Genomic DNA, 18327 nt, shown 5'->3' with positions numbered 1-18327 from the left:
TAACAGGGAGGGCAAACCCAACTCGTCAATTTACCGAGAATAGACAACACGGATTCCGAAAGGGAGTTCTTGGGAAAAAAAACAAGGAAATAAATGAGAGCAAGAGAATGAGAGTAAGGGGACAAGAAAGAGACATGGACAAGAAGGAGGGAGCAAGAGAGCAGTAGCATGATAAAATGAAGAGAAAGAGAGAGAAGCCACGAAAAACAATGGGACAGATGAGTAATGGGGATGAAGGGAATCTCAGCTGGGGAAGAGATAGAAGGGAGAAAGAGAGAGGGAAAGAAAGAGATAGAGATGGATAAAGAGAGATGGAGCAAGAGAGAAAGAGAAAGAGCAAAACATAGGGAGAAAAAGAGAGAAATGATTGGAAAGAGGGATAACGATGGAGAGAGAAGCTGAGCGAGAGGAAACAGAGAGAAAGGGAGAAAGATTGAGAGAAAAAAAGGGAGAGAGAGAAAGGGAGGAAGAGCAAGAGCTAGAAAGAGGGAGAGACAGAGAAAAAGAGATGATGTGAGAAAGAGAGAGAAATAGGAAAGGAAAGAGTGAGAAAGAAAGAAAGAGAGAGATAGAAAGAGAGAAATAAATAAAATGCCCCTGTGTGTGTGTGTGTGAGAGAGAGAGAGAGGCAGACAGAAAGTGAGGGAGAGAAATAGAATAAAATGGAAGAGAAACATCACAGAAATAACTGCAACTCAGGAAATGGAAGGCAGGGAGATACTCAAGAAAATTATAATTACCAGGGAAGTGGTATTGAGCAAATTGTTGGAGCTGTGGGCTGTCACACCCCTGAATCATGATGGACCTTCCACTAGTGTCTGAGTAAGTGGCTCATGACATAGTTTATGCATTCGTTTTCATTTTCCAAAATTCACCAAATTTAGGGATGGTTCCATTGATCTAGAAGCGAGAGGATGTATCTCCTTTATTCAAAAAAGAGATGAAAACAGAAATCAGGAAACGACAGACCATTTTGCTGATCATGTGGAATAAATCTTTAAACAATTTATATCAGTGCAATTAGAAAACATCACAGCAATCAGACAGTGTCAACTTGGTTTTGTGCTGGGGAATCCTGTATAACCAATTGATTCAAGTTCCTTGAATACATGACATGTGCTGTGGCTAGAGGTGAACTGGTGGATGTACAGTAGTTAGATTTACAGAAGGCATTCGATAAGTTGCCACATCAACAGTTATTGCAGAAATTGAAAGCTCATGGCTGGAAGGATAACATATTGGCATGTATAGAAGTTTGACTCGTTAACGGGAAACAGAGAGTATGTATAAATGGATCTTTCACTGTTTGGCGGAATGCAAAGGCACTTCGAGAGGGATCTGCACACTGAGGTAATATGGGCTGAGGTTAGAAAGAGGAAAGGAGCGGTCACGTTGTTAGGAGTTTACTATAGGCCCCCAAATAGTAATAGAGATGTGGAGGAAGAAATTGCAAAGCAGATTATGGATATGTGTGGGGTCACAGGGTAGTTGTCATGGGGGACTTTAACTTTCCAAATATTGATTGGAACCTTTGTAGGTCAAATAGTTCGGATGGGGCAGTTTTTGTGCAGTGTGTGCAGGAGGGTTTCCTGACACAATATGTGGATAGGCCGACAAGAGGTGAGGCCACATTGGATTGGGTACTGGGAAATGAACCGGGCCAAGTGTTAGATTTGGTTGTGGGAGAGCACTTTGGAGATAGTGACCACAATTCGGTGCCTTTTGTTATTGCAATGGAGAGGGATAGGGCCGTACGGCAGGGCAAGGTTTACAATTGGAGGAGAGGTAATGATGATGCGATTAGGCAAGAATTAGGGGGCATAAGATGGGAACAGAAACTGTCAAGGAAAGGCACTAATGAAAAGTGGAACTTTTTCAAGGATCAAATACTGGGTGTCCTTGATAGATATGTCCCTGTCAGGCAGGGAGGAAATGGCCGAGTGAGGGAACCATGGTTCACGAAAGAGGTGGAATGTCTTGTGAAAAGGAAGAGGGAAGCTTATGTAGGGATGAGGAAACAAGGTTCAGATGGCTCGATTGAGGGTTACAAGTTAGCAAGGAATGAGCTGAAAAAGGGGCTTAGGAGAGCTAGGAGGATCGGATCAAGGAAAACCCCAAGGCTTTTTACTCTTATGTGAGGAATAAAAGAATGACCAGGGTGAGGTTAGGGCCGGTCAAGGACAATTGTGGGAACTTGTGTATGGAGTCAGTAGAGATAGGCGAGGTGATGAATGAATACTTTTCTTCAGTGTTCACCAAGGAGAGGGGCCATGTTTTTGAGGAAGAGAAGGTGTTACAGGCTAATAGGCTGGAAGAAATAGATGTTCGGAGGGAGGATGTCCTGGCACTTTTTAATAAACTGAAGGTCGATAAGTCCCCTGGGCCTGATGAAATATATCCTAGGATTCTTTGGGAGGCAAGGGATGAGATTGCAGAGCCTTTGGCTTTGATCTTTGGGTCCTCACTGTCCACGGGGATGGTGCCAGAGGACTGGAGAGTGGCGAATGTTGTTCCTCTGTTTAAGAAAGGGAATAGAAATGACTCTGGTATTTATAGACCGGTTAGTCTTACTTTGGTGGTTGGTAAATTGATGGAAAAGGTCCTTAGGGATGGGATTTACGAGCATTTAGAAAGATGCGGATTAATCCGAGATAGTCAGCACGGATTCGTGAAGGGCAAGTCATGCCTCACAAATTTGATAGAATTTTTTGAGGAGGTAACTAAGTGTGTTGATGAAGGTAGGGCAGTTGATGTCATATACATGGATTTTAGTAAGGCGTTTGATAAGGTCCCCCATGGTTGGCTTACGATGAAAGTAAGGAGGTGTGGGATAGAGGGAAAGTTGGTCGATTGGATAGGTAACTGGCTATCTGATTGAACTGAGTGAAGTAATCCATTCTGTTCAGTATGACGATGGCCCCTCCTTTGTCTGCTGGTTATGCAAGTTGATGGAGACAATACACATCTCTTTAACCTGTGTTGAATGCTCCCTCCACCCACATTGTCTGTACATTTAAGACCTGGCTGGCTGTAGAGATTTGCATTCTAATCAGTATTCTGTAATTTGATTTCTGTGTCTGTTTGCACTGTTTGAGAACAGATATCCACTCCATCTGACGAAGGAGCTGTGCTCCGAAAGCTTATGGTATTTGCTACCAAATAAACCTGTTGGACTTTAACCTGGTGTTGTGAGACTTCTTACTGTATCTGATTGAAGACAGAGGGTGGTGGTGGATGGAAAATTTTCGGACTGGAGGCAGGTTGCTAGCGGAGTGCCACAGGGATCAGTGCTTGGTCCTCTGCTCTTTGTGATTTTTATTAATGACTTAGAGGAGGAGGCTGAAGGGTGGATCTGTAAATTTGCTGATGACACCAAGATTGGTGGAGTAGTGGATGAGGTGGAGGGCTGTTGTAGGCTGCAAAGGGACATAGATAGGATGCAAAGCTGGGCTGAAAAATGGCAAATGGAGTTTAACCCTGATAAATGTAGGACTAATTTAAATGTGGATTACAGGGTCAAAGGTAGGGTTCTGAAGACTGTGGAGGAACAGAGAGATCTTGGGGTCCATATCCACAGATCTCTAAAGGTTGACACTCAAGTGGATAGAGCTGTGAAGAAGGCCTATAGTGTGTTAGCTTTTATTAACAGGGGGTTGGAGTTTAAGAGCCGTGGGGCTATGCTGCAACTGTACAGGACCTTGGTGAGACCACATTTGGAATATTGTGTGCAGTTCTGGTCACCTCACTATAAGAAGGATGTGGAAGCACTGGAAAGAGTGCAGAGGAGATTTACCAGGATGCTGCCTGGTTTGGAGGGTAGAGGTCTTATGAGGAAAGGTTGAGGGAGCTAGGGCTGTTCTCTCTGGAGCGGAGGAGGCTGAGAGGAGACTTAATAGAGGTTTATAAAATGATGACGGGGTTAGATAGAGTGAATGTTCAAAGAGTATTTCCTCGGGTGGATGGAGCTATTATGAGGGGGCATAACTATAGGGTTCATGGTGGGAGACATAGGAAGGATATCAGGGGTAGGTTCTTTACGCAGAGAGTGGTTGGGGTGTGCAATGGACTGCCTGCAGTGATAGTGTAGTCAGACACTTTAGGAACATTTAAGTGGTTATTGGATAGGCACATGGAGCACACCAGGATGATAGGGAGTGGGATAGCTTGATCTTGGTCTCAGATAAAGCTCGGCACAACATCATGGGTCGAAGGGCCTGTTCTGTGCTGTACTGTTCTATGTTCTATGTAATGAGTGCTGTGCCACAGAGATCAATGTTGGAACCTCAACTTCTTACAATTTAGGTGAAGGATTTGGATGAATGGACCGAAGGTATGGTTACTAAATTTGCCGACGACACAAAAATATGTAGGAAAGTAAGTTGTGAAGTGGACATAAGGAGTCTACAAAGGGAAATGCTCTGGTTAAGTGAATGGGCAATGAGCTGGTGCATTGAGTATGGCATGAGTGAATGTAAAATTATCCATTTTGGCAGGAAGAATAATAAAGAGGTTGGTTATCTAGGTGGTGATTGCAGAGCTCTGAGATGCAGAGGGATCTGGGTGTCCCAGTGCACAAATCACATTCATCCAAATTCTTTACCCAAATTGTATCAACATTGATCCCTATGGCACAGCACTCATTACATTCCGCCAAACAGTGAGAGACCCATTTATACATACTCTCTGTTTCCCGTTAACTAGCCAAACTTATATCCATACCAATATGTTACCCTTCCAGCCATGAGCTTTTAATTTCTGCAATAACTGCTGATGTGGCACCTTATCGAATGCCTTCAGTAAATCTAACTACTGTACACCCACCGGTTCCCCTCGAGCCACAGCAAATGTCATGCATTTAAGGAACTTGAATCAATTGGTTATACAGGGTTCCCCTGGCACCAAACTAAGTTGACTCTGTGAAGTTTTCTAAGTGCATACAGGTACAGCAAGTAATTAGGAAAGCTAATAGAATGTTATTGTTTATTGTGAGGGGAATTGGTTATAATTATATTAGGGAGGTTATGCTTCACTTGTCCAGGGCATTGGTGAGACCACATCTAAAGTATTGTGTACGGTATTTAATGAATGGTGTAAATGCTTTGAAAGCTGTTCAGAGAAGGTTTACCAGACTAATACCTCGAATGGGCAGGTTGTCTTATGAGGAACGGAGGTTTGGTTTGTATCCGCTGGAGTTTAAAAGAGTAGGAGGCAACTTGAACAAAACCTTTACAATCTTGAGGGTTATTGACAGGGTGGAAATGGAGAGAATGTTTCCCCTTGTGGGAGGATCGAGACCAGGGGTCACTTTTTAAAAATAAGGGGTCACCTCCACGTAAAATGTAAATGGGGCGATTCAGTTCTCTCAGAGGGTGGTGAGTCTCTGGAACTCTCATCCACAAAAGGCAGTGGAAACAGAGTATGTGACTATTTCTAAGGCAGAGCTGGAGAGATTCTTTTTTAACAAGGGGGTGAAAGATTATCGGGGGTCAGCAGGAATGTGGGGTTGAGTTTACAATCAGACCGGCTATGATCTAATTGAATGGCGCGATGTGTTCGGGGCCTGCTCTTAATCCTAATTTGTTTGTTCCTATGAGAAATGAAGAGACAGAGAGAGAGAAGTAGAAAAGATAGAAAATGAGTGAGAGAAAGAGTGTGTGTGAGAGAGAAAGAGAGAGAGAGTGGGGGGGGGGGGGGGGCAGAAGCAGTGAGAGTGAACAGAGAAAGATCACACAATTTAAGTAATCGAGACAAAATGACAGAGAGGGAGAATTATAGTGGCAATATGAAAGATTTAATAGTGAGAGGGAGAGACAAATTCAGAGGGGGTGAAGGTCAGAAGAGAGATGAAGAGAGAAAGAAATGCCGAGAGTAAGAAATACGGGCATAAAAACGGAGATAAATAGTGAGAAGGATTAAGAGTGAGGTCAAAGGACATGATGAGGAAATTATAGAGAATCAAGAATCAGGAGAGAGTGCATGAGGAGGAAAAGATAGAATGAGAGAAATAGAGAGAACATAGAGAAAGAAAGAGGGTGAGAGTGGGGAGAGAGAGAAAGAGAGAACAGAGTGAGGGTGGAGTGAGAGAGTGTAGAGAAAGAGAGAGAGAAATGGTGGAGAACATAGAGAGAAAGAAGGGGGCAGAGAGAGGAGAGTGACTCCTTTGTTCAAAAGGGAGAGAGGAAGAAGGCAAGGAACGATAGGCCAGTTAGTTATTAGCAAGATACTGGAGTCAATAATCAAAGAGAAAAATCTAATCATTTAGGAAAGCTGAATATAATAAAACCGAGTCGACATGGTTTATGAAAAGTAAACCATGTTTGACAAATTTGCTCAAATTCTTTGAAATTATAACAGGGAGAGGAGGTAGAGGGGAACCTGTAGATGCAGTATATGTCGATTTCCAAAGAGTATTTTACAAGATACCTCATTATAGGCTGCTGCATGAAATAAAAGCCATGGGACTGGACAAAAGTGTGTTGGCGAGGATTGCAAACTGGTTGTCAGATGGAAGTCATGATGTGGAGATGCCAGCGTTGGACTGGGGTAAACACAGTAAGAGGTTTAACAACACCAGGTTAAAGTCCAACAGGTTTATTTGGTAGCAAAAGCCACAAGCTTTTGGAGCCTTAAGCTCCTTCTTCAGGTGAGTGGGAATTCTGTTCACAAACAGGGCATATAAAGACACAAACCCAATTTACAGAATAATGGTTGGAATGCAAATATTTACAGCTAATCAAGTCTTAAAGGTACAAACAATGTGAGTGGAGAGAGCATTAAGACAGGTTAAAGAGATGTGTATTGTCTCCAGACAGGACAGCCAGTGAGACTCTGCAAGTCCAGGCAAGCTGTGAGGATTACAGATAGTGTGACAAGAACCCAATATCCCGGTTGAGGCCGTCCTCATGTGTGCGGAACTTGGCTATCAGTTTCTGCTCAGTGACTCTGCACCGTCGTGTGTACTGAATGCCGTCTTGGAGAACACTTACCCGAATATCAGAGGCCGAATGCCCGTGACCGCTGAAGTGCTCCCCAACTTGAAGAGAACAGTCTTGCCTGGTGATTGTCGAGCGGTGTTCATTCATCTGTTGTCGCAGTGTCTGCATGGTTTCCCCAATGTACCATGCCTCGGGCCATCCTTTCCTTCAGCTTATCAGGTAGACAACGTTGGCCGAGTTGCAAGAGTAGGTACCGTGTACCTGGTGGATGGTGTTCTCACGTGAGAACACCACCCACCAGGTACACGGTACATACTCTTGCAACTCGGCCAACGTTGTCTACCTGATAAGCTGAAGGAAAGGATGTCCCGAGGCATGGTACATTGGGGAAACCATGCAGATGCTGCGACAACGGATGAACGAACACCGCTTGACAATCACCAGGCAAGACTGTTCTCTTCCTGTTGGGGAGCACTTCAGCGATCAGGGGCATTCGGCCTCTGATATTCGGGTAAGCGTTCTCCAAGACGGCCTTCACAACACACGACGGCGCAGAGTCGCTGAGCAGAAACTGATAGCCAAGTTCCGCACACATGAGGACGGCCTCAACCGGGATATTGGGTTCATGTCACACTATCTGTAATCCTCACAGCTTGCCTGGAACAAAGAACAAAGAACAATACAGCACAGGAACAGGCCCTTCGGCCCTCCAAGCCTGCGTCGCTCCCTGGTCCAAACTAGACCATTCTTTTGTATCCCTCCATTCCCACTCCATTCATGTGGCTATCTAGATAAGTCTTAAACATTCCCAGTGTGTCCACCTCCACCACCTTGCCCGGCAGCGCATTCCAGGCCCCCACCACCCTCTGTGTAAAATACGTCCTTCTGATATCCGTGTGAAACCTCCCCCCCTTCACCTTGAACCTATGACCCCTCGTGAACGTCACCACCGACCTGGGAAAAAGCTTCCCACCGTTCACCCTATCTATGCCTTTCATAATTTTGTACACCTCTATTCGGTCACCCCTCATCCTCCATCTTTCCAGTGAGAACAACCCCAGTTTACCCAATCTCTCCTCATAACTAAGCCCCTCCATATCAGGCAACCTCCTGGTAAACCTCCTCTGTACTCTCTCTAAAGCCTCCATGTCCTTCCGGTAGTGTGGCGACCAGAACTGGACGCAGTATTCCAAATGTGGCCGAACCAACGTTCTATACAACTGCAACATCAGACCCCAACTTTTATACTCTATGCCCCGTACTATGAAGGCAAGCGTGCCAAATGCCTTATTCACTACCTTCTCCACCTGTGACGTCACCTTCAAGGATCTGTGGACTTGCACACCCAGGTCCCTCTGCGTATCTACACCCTTTATGGTTCTGCCATTTATTGTATAGCTCTCCCCTACGTTAGTTCTACCAAAATGCATCACTTCGCATTTATCTGGATTGAACTCCAGCTGCCATTTCTTTGCCCAAATTTCCAGCCTATCTATATCCTTCTGTAGCCTCTGACACTGTTCCTCACTATCCGCAAGTCCTGCCATTTTCGTGTCGTCCGCAAACTTACTGATCACCCCAGTTACACCTTCTTCCAGATCGTTTATATAAATCACAAACAGCAGAGGTCCCAATACAGAACCCAGCGGAACACCACTAGTCACAGGCATTCAGCCGGAAAAAGACCCTTCCACTACCACCCTCTGTCTTCTGTGACCAAGCTAGTTCTCCACCCATCTAGCCACCTCCCCCTTTATCCCATGCGATCCAACCTTTTGCACCAACTTACCATGAGGGACTTTGTCAAACGCTTTACTAAAGTCCATATAGACGACATCCATGGCCCTTCCCTCGTCAACCATTCTCGTCACTTCTTCAAAAAACTCCACCAGGTTAGTGAGGCATGACCTCCCTCTCATAAAACCATGCTGACTATCGGTAATGAGTTTATTCCCTTCTAAATGCGCATACATCCTATCTCTAAGAATCCTCTCCAACAACTTCCCTACCACGGACGTCAAGCTCACTGGCCTATAATTTCCCGGGTTATCCTTCCTGCCCTTCTTAAATAACGGGACCACATTAGCTATCCTCCAATCCTCTGGGACCTCACCTGTGTCCAGTGACGAGACAAAGATTTGCGTCAGATGCCCAGCGATTTCATCTCTCGTCTTGCTGAGCAGCCTTGGATAGATTCCATCAGGCCCTGGGGATTTGTCAGTCTTTATATTCCCTAAAAAACCTAACACTTCCTCCCTTGTAATGGAGACTTGCAGAGTCTCACTGGCTGTCCTGTCTGGAGACAATACACATCTCTTTAACCTGTCTTAATGCTCTCTCCACTCACATTGTTTGTACCTTTAAGACTTGATTAGTTGTAAGTATTCGCATTCCAACCATTATTCTGTAAATTGAGCTTGTGTCGTTATATGTCCTGTTTGTGAACAGAACTCCCACTCACCTGAAGAAGGAGCTTAAGGCTCCGAAAGCTTGTGGCTTTTGCTACCAAATAAACCTGTTGGACATCAACCTGGTGTTGTTAAAATTCTTACTGTGTCAGATGGAAAGCAGAGAGCCGGAATGTAGGGACCCTTTTCAGAGTGGAAAGATATAATTAGTGGAGTTCTGCAGGGATTAGTTCTTGGCCTGCAATTGTTCACTGTTTACATTAATGACCTGGAGGACAGAACAGAATGTAAAGTTTCCAAATTTGCCAATGATATGAAAATAGGTGGAAGGGTAGGTTATGATGGGGTTATTGTGATTCTGCAATGGATGTAGATAGAACATAGAAAAAAATACGGCACAAACAGTCCCTTCGGCCCACAAGTTGCGCCGGTCATGTCCCTACCTACCTAGGCTTATACATAGGCTTACCTATAACCCTCCATCCCTATTAAGTCCCATGTACTCATCCAGAAGTCTCTTAAAAGACCCTATCGAGTTTGCCTCCACCACCACTGGCGGCAGCCGATTCCACTCACCCACGACCCTCTGAGTGAAAAACGTACCCCTGCCATCTCCTCTGTACCTACTCCCCAGCACCTTAAACCTGTGTCCTCTCGTAGCAGCCATTTCAGCCCTGGGAAAAAGCCTCCGAAAATCCACCCGATCTATACCTCTCAACATCTTGTACACCTCTGTCAGGTCACCTCTCATCCTTCGTCTCTCCAAGGAGAAAAGACCGAGCTCCCTCAACCTATCCTCATAAGGCATGCCAACCAATCCAGGCAGCATCCTTGTAAATCTTTTCTGCACCCTTTCAATAATTTCCACATCCCTTCTGTAATGAGGCGACCAGAACTGAGCACAGTACTCCAAGTGGGGTCTGACAAGGGTCTTATAAAGCTGCATCATTATCTCCCGACTCCTAAACTCAATCCCTTGATTGATGAAGACCAGCACACCATATGCCTTCTTAACCACCTCCTCTACCTGCGAGGCCAATTTAAGAGTCCTATGGACCCAGACCCCAAGGTCCTTCTGATCCTCTACACTGCTAAGAGTCTTACCCTTGATATTATACTCCTCCATCCCATTTGACCTGCCAAAATGGACCACTACACATTTATCCGGATTGAAGTCCATCTGCCACTTCTCCGCCCAGTCTTGCATCCTATCTATGTCATGCTGCAGCTTCTGGCATCCCTCCAAACTATCCACAACACCACCAACCTTCGTGTCGTCGGCAAACTTACCAACCCATCCCTCCACTTTCTCATCCAGGTCATTTATGAAAATGACAAACAGCAAGGGTCCCAGAACAGATCCCTGGGGCACTCCACTGGTGACCGACCTCCATTCAGAAAAAGACCCATCTACAACCACTCTCTGCCTTCTGCAGGCAAGCCAGTTCTGGATCCACAAGGCAACAGCCCCTTGGATCCCATGCCCTCTTACTTTCTCGAGAAGTCTTGCATTGGGGACCTTATCAAATGCCTTGCTGAAGTCCATGTCAACCACATTTACCGCTTTTCCTTCGTCAATGTGTTTAGTCACATTTTCAAAGAACTCCACCAGGTTCATAAGGCACGATTTGCCTTTGACAAAGCCGTGCTGACTACTTTTGAGCATACTAAACTTATCTAAATGTTCATAAATCCTGTCCCTCAGGATCTTCTCCATCAACTTACCAACCACTGAGCTTAGAATCACCGATCGGTAATTTCCGGGGCTATCCCTATTCCCTTTCTTGAATATAGGAACCACATCCGCAATCCTCCAATCCTCTGGAACCTCTCCCGTCTCCATCGACGATGCAAAGATCATCACCAGAGGCTCTGCAATCTCTTCCCTCGTCTCCCACAGTAACCTGGGGTACATCCCATCCGGTCCCGGCGACGTATCTATCTTGATGCTATTCAAAATTTCCAACACATCCTCTTTCTTAATGTCCACATACTCAATCTTTTCAGTCCACCTCAATCCTGTAGTAAAACCACACAGGTTTTTTTCCACCGTGAATATCGAGGTAAAATATTCATTAAGCACCTCTGCTATTTCTTCCGGTTCTGTACAGACTTTCTCACCTTCACATTTTATAGGTCCTATGCCTTCATATCTCATCCTTTTACTCTTCACATATTTATAGAACGCCTTAGGGTTCTCCTTAATCTTACCTGCCAAGGCCTTCTCGTGACCCCTTCTGGCTCTCCTAATTTCTTTCTTAAGTCCCTTCCTACAAGCCATATATTCATCTAGATCCCTATCATCGCCTAGCTCTCTGAACCTTTTGTACACTTTCCTTTTCTTTTTGACTAGGTTCAGCGCAGCTTTCGTGCACCACGGTTCCCGTAACCTACCAACACCTCCCTGTCTCATCGGAACGTTGTCATGCAGAACTCCAGACAAACATTCCTTGAAAATCTGCCACCTTACTTCGGTACTTTTCCTCGAGAATACCTCCTTCCAATTTACGCCTCTAATCTCCTGCCTGATGGCTTCATATTTCCCTTTACTCCAGATAAACACTTTCCTAGCTTGCCTGATCCTATCTCTTTCCAATGCTAGCGTAAAGGAGATAGAGTTATGATCACTATCCCCAAGATGCTCCCCCACTGAGAGATCCGACACCTGTCCAGGCTCATTAGCCAGTACCAGATCGAGTACAGCCTCTCCTCTTGTAGGCTTATCCACATGCTGTGTCAGGAAACCCTCCTGAACACATCTAACAAACTCCTCCCCATCCAAACCCTTACATTAGGGATATTTCAAATGGTTTTGGGAAATTAAAGTCTCCCATCACGACAACCCTGTTATTACTACATCTCTCCCAGGATCTATTTCCCTATCTGCTCCTCAACATCCCTGTTACTTGGGTTGGGTGACTGGGTTGGGTGACTGGGCAAAAACCTGTCAAATAGAGTTTAATATGGAGAAGTGTGAGGTCATGCGCTTTGCTAGGAGGAATCAAAAGGCAGATTATTATCCAAATGGAGAGAGACTGCAGGTGAGTGAAGTGCAGAATGGCCTAGGTGCTCTAGTGCATGAATCACAAAAAGCTCGCACTTAGCACCATTTAAAACTGAGATGCATAGAAATTTCTTCTCACAGAGGGTAGTGGAGTTTGGATCAAGCAAAGTATTTAAAGTAGAGGTGGATAAATATTTGATAGATCGAGGAATAGAGGGCTATGGGGAAATGGAACAGAAAAGGAATAGAGGCTGGCATAGATCAGCCATGACCATATTGAATGGCTTACTCCTGCCTCAATTTCTTGTGTTCTTGTGAGAGAAAGAGACGGTGGGAAGAGGAATTGAGACAAAGTGTGGAGAGAGAGAAAGAGGGAGGTCAAGATAGAGTAGAGAGAGAAAGACGAGAGAGTGGAGAGAGTGGAGAGAGAGAGATGAGAGCGGGAGAGAGGATGAGAGAGAGGGTGGAGAGAAAGAGAGTGAGAGAAGGTAGAGAGTGAGCAAGGGAAAGAGTAGAGAGAGACGGTGGACAGAGGCAGAGAGAAAGGGAGAGAAAGTGAGAGGGAGAGAAAGGGTGGAGAGAGAGAGTGGGAGAAATAGAGAGGGGAAAAAGAGAGAGAGACGGTGGAGAGAGAGAGCAGAGCAAAAGAGAGAGGTAAATAGAGAGGGAGATATAAATAGAGACAGGGAGATGAGGACACAGACATCAACAGTATCAAGATGGGCAATACCCTTTCTATACAATGCTTATAGTCGCCTTCTTAATGGCGCCGAACCACAGCTGAAAGACAGGAAAGAGTCGGCCAGCCAGTGTGGTTTTGAAGGTGTGTAGGTGGGAATAATCCTCTGGGTTGTAGAAAGAGACTCTCCCTGCTTCGTAGTCCAGGTAGATGCCCACCTTGCTCAGCTCGACAATGACAAGGAAGGAGCCGAGGGTCCTCACCTGGCGCCCCGCATCCTTGACATTCCACAGCATGACGGTCCAGAAACCTTCGTTGGGCTGGATCCTCTTCCAGTGGCCCAGGCTCACAGTCTGTCTGGCTAGGCCCACACTCCACACTGTGTTGGGGCTCGCTGCCACAACCCAGTACTTGTGGCCCTCTGTGTATCCCTCCCTCCCCCATATGGACCACGTGTCAGAGTGCTTCTTCCAAAAGAGCGGCCCAGTGTTCATCGAGCGGTCCCACCGACCGCTGGTGCCATCCTGGGAAAAGGCGAAGCGGGGATCGGCGGTGTATTGGTCCAGTAGCACTGTGGCTGTGAAAACAAAAATGTGAAAACTCATTCAGCACTCTCTTCTCACGCAGTACGAATAGTTGTTTGCTTTTCTGTTGGTTAATCTTGCAAAGCTGCCCTGATGGGAGCCAGGCAACCGCTTCCAAAGTTCATTTTCTTTTCTTTGTAGCACAGTTAATCGTGCTCTGAATTGCTCGAGGGGAAACAATGAACCTAATCAATTACTTCACCCATTTTAATACCTTGATGAGATTGCCTTATTGAATGTTCTGTTCTGGAGGGAATAGAAACTAAGTTGATAATCAACCACGTGCCACCACCTCCCCCCCCCCCCCCCCGCCCCGAACCCACCATGGGGTGGCATGGTGGCACAGTGGCTAGCATTGCTGCTTCACAGCGCCAGGGACCCGTGTTCAATTCCCGGTTTAGGTCACTATCTGCCCGGAGTCTGCACATTCTCTCTGTGTCTGCGTGAGTTTCCTCCAGGTGTTCCAGCTTCCTCCCACAGTTTGAAAGACGTGCTGGTTAGGTGCATTGGCCATGCTAAATTCTCCCTCGGTGTACCCGAGCAGGCGCCGGAGTGTGGCGGCTAGCGTATTTTCACAGCAACTTCACTGCAGTGTTAATGTAAGACTCCGTGTGACACTAATAAAATAAAGTTAAAATAATAAAGTTAAACTCACAATTGTTCCCAATTTTCAAGTGTTCCAGGATTGGTGATTGGGCCCCCGTCTCCACCATTCTGTCCCTAATTCTCTACAAAACCTAAAAGGTGTCTCCTTCACCTTTTAAGAATCCCATTGTTAACATATTTTTAAAAACTTTTTAAATGCGAACTGCTGAAATATCGCCCCAAAGGTTTACAGTGCTTTCTGGTGTTTCTGGTACCTTCCATTGTGTTATTGCTACGAGGTGAACATGGTTTGTTACTGTAATTTGGCTGGATGGTGGGATCCTTCCAGCCCCCCACCAGGCATATACAGAACACTGTATTGATGACGAGGATTCAGTGATGGTAATGTCATTTCATGCTGAGGGAGGCATTGGTAACGATCCCCCACTCCTAAAAGTAGTTGGTAGGCGAGGCGATTGATAGACCAAGGGCAAGGTTTTGCACAACTTCTTCCATTTTAATACTGATCTCCGCAAACAGCACCATTTTCCTTTCTGCTATATATAAATCTAAACAATAGAGACTCTCCATTGATCCTTGGGTCACAATGACTTCAATTTTTGTCAGGGAAAACAGGGCTAAGTAAGACCATACATGAGAGGAAGAGGAGTAGGCCATTTGGCCCCTCAGGCCTGCTCCACCATTCAATAGGATCACAGCTAATCTGACATTCCTCACATTCATGTTTCTGCCCTTTCCCATTAACCCTTGATTCCCTTGCTGTCGAATAATCAATCTATCTCAGCCTTAAATATATACAAGGAATCAGCTCCACACAGCTCTCTGTGGTAAGGGCACTCCACCCGCTGAGAGAAACAAAATTCCTTCTCAACTCAGGGCGGTACGGTAGCACAGTGGGTAGCACTGCTGCTTCACAGCTCCAGGGACCTGGGTTCAATTCCCGGCTTGGGTCACTGTCTGTGTGGAGTTTGCACATTCTCCTCGTGTCTGCGTGGGTTTCCTCCGGGTGCTCCGGTTTCCTCCCACAGTCCAAAGATGTGCGGGTTAGGTTGATTGGCCATGCTAAAATTGCCCTTAGTGTCCTGGGATGCGTAGGTTAGAGGGATTAGTGGGTAAATATGTAGGGATATGGGGGTAGGGTCTGGGTGGGATTGTGGTCAGTGCAGACTCAATGGGCCAAATGGCCTCTTTCTGTGCTGTAGGATTTCTAAGATTTCTTCTTCTTCTAAGAAATTGGTGGCCCTTTAGTCTGAGACTGTGCTATTCTGGTCCGAGACTCTCCCCTGAGGGGGAAATATCCTCTCAGTATTTACCCTGTCAAGCTCCTTAAGGATCATATATGTTTCAATGAGATCACCTCTCATTCTTCTAAATTCCAATGAGCAGAGTCACAACTTGTTTACCCTTTCTTCATAAGACAATACTGCCATACAAGGGATCATCCCAGTGAACTTTCTTGAACTGCCTCCAATGAAATAATGCCTTTCCTTAAAAAATACTTAAATGATGCACCCACTCTCACCTCAATACTGGAATCAAGTTTTCTTAATCGATTTTTTTAGCTGGATAGGGTGAGTTCTGCCGTGGAGTTTTCCCGGTGGAACCTAAGTGAGCATTTGTGAGCAAAGTGTTATTTATTTCTAGTACTTGGTGATAGCACTGACGGCGACATCTTTGGTGATGAGTGAAGGGAGACTAATGATGTGCTTTTGGTCTGTTTAGATTTATCCACTTTTTTTCTGGGTGATTTTCCATTATTCTCCATTATTGACCTTCTCCTGGAGAATCTCCACCACAACTCTGCTCAGTCCAACATATCATTCCCAATGAATGAGGCCCAGATACATGAATGGATTATCTCACTTGTCAATTACTGCAACCAAAGCCCACACCCACAAGTCTCGTTCAGTGAAATTGATCTCGGTGGACTGATTTTACCTTCTGAGTTCTTGATCCTCTGCCAGTCTGAAAATAATATTACAGGAGAATAATGTTTAGAAATATTTGGATTCCAGCTCTCACTCCATACAGCAAAGGAAATGCCTCGAAAGCTGTCTAAGGTCTGAAGCCAAAAAATTTGGAGCAAACCCTACATTGGAAACTGTGGACCATAGCAATCGGTGGACCATGTGTAAAAACTCTAATAACAGTTAAGAAGCATTTAGATGGGCATTTGAAATGCCATAGCATACAAGCCTATGGACTAAGTGCTGGAAAATTTGATTAGAATAAGTGCTTGACAGCTGGCTTAGACACAATGAACCAAAGGGCCTCTTTCTGTGCTGTAAGTCTCCATGACCCTATGAACTCCAGTGCAATACTTGAGGAGTGGGTGACATTTAGGTAGTGTCACTGTGCGATTAATCCCTAGGCCCAGGACAATGGTCTGACCACATGCGTTCAAATCCCTCCCTGGTAGAATTTAAATTCAATTAACAACTCTGGAATCTAAAGATAGTGTAAATTGAGTTATTCTCCTTTCATTCCACACAGTCAAATAATAACTTGAGAATGAAGTTGTTGGCTCATCATTGATCGAAATCTCGTATGAAGAAACATGTTAACTAACAGATAGCAACTCGACACAGCTATAGGAAACTCCACAGAAATCACTCACAGAACGCTGTTCATTTCATCTGGTCATTACAGTATCCTCAATCCCACTGCCTTATATACAAATGTGCCACTAATTGACTCCAGGCTGACAAGAATTGAATTTTTAAGGCCAAAGGTGCTTTTTTAACTGATCATGGAAGGAGGGCTGGCTAGACCAGAATTAATTACACCTTCCTCATTACCCTTGAAGAGGTGGTGGCGAGCTGTCTTTTTGAACCACTGCAAATCGTGTGGAGTCGCTGATAACTGCAATATCTTTGTTCACGCAACCATGTATTGTCAGATATTGTATGCATTCCATTCTAAATTCCATTTGAAATCATTGTACATTGTTCAAAGAAAATGGAATCACTACTGTTAATATTCAAATGTTATCAACAGCTTTACACTGATAACCCCACCTCCAAAAAATGATTCCACCTAACATTGTGTGAAATGCCAGTGGAGATATGAACTCCTATTTCGCGAGAGTTCAGACTCTCCTGACATGGAGGATGGGATTTAGAATGTGCTGGGGTGGGGCAAGTGGATGGTGGACCAAAGAAAACTGGGCATGTAACAAACCAACAGAAGGGAAGATAGCAGGGGGCATTGTGTCCAACCAGTTTGGTGTGAGTGTAGAGTTCCTGTTGTGGCATAAGGTCTTGTTGCGCTTGGAGCTAAATGGGTCAATTAACAGACGACCCTGTACCACTCTGAAGAAATTGATTAGGGCACCTTCATCTCCATATTGAAAGATTACAGCTCCCCACACCACCACCCAATCTCCGCAACACCAGCCCCCCCAGGTCCGAGACCTTCCTCATGAAAGTTCCGAGGAAGGAGTTGGTTGAAGAAGCCAGGTTGAGAACAGCAGGGCAGATAGCCAGATGGGAACCAGAGGGCGGGGTGGTGGAGAATTTTGCAAGTTCTCTCAGTCTCAGAGTTCTCTGTCTCACCTTGCAATCGCTCAGTTTCTTTACAGTCTGTGAAAAAAGGGATTGTGTTGGGGGGGGTATGTGGGGTGGGGTGGGGGGGGGAGGGGTTGGATGGGGAGAGTTGGTGGTTATAGGATGGGGGAATGGGGAGAGGAGTGGCAGGGAAGAACAGAAGTGAGTCAAAAGCAAGGGTGAATAATTTCCAATGCTAAACTGGTTTATCAATGTAATACAGCTGATATTCGATTTCTGATCTTTTTCCCCTTGCGTTGTATTGTTGGCCCAATGGGTGACTTGCTGGACCATCTCAGAGCACAAATGTGATGGATAGGAATCTGGGTCGCTTCCTGCTTTAGACCAAGTAAGACCAGTTATTCACGTCCCTTGATCACTCTATGGCACCAACATTCTCTTCCCATCTCAATCCTAACCGAGCCACTGTTGGATTCGACCTCACATTCTCTGCACTATTATTCATGGGATGTGGGCGTCTCTGTATGGGTCAGCATGTAGGGCCCATTTTTAATTGCCCTTGAACTGAATGGCTTCCTCAGCCATTTCAGAGGGCAGTTAAAGAG

This window comes from Mustelus asterias, chromosome 20 (genome assembly GCF_964213995.1).
Source record: "Mustelus asterias chromosome 20, sMusAst1.hap1.1, whole genome shotgun sequence".
Lineage (NCBI taxonomy): Eukaryota > Metazoa > Chordata > Chondrichthyes > Carcharhiniformes > Triakidae > Mustelus > Mustelus asterias.
Note: the sequence above shows the minus strand (reverse complement) of the source record.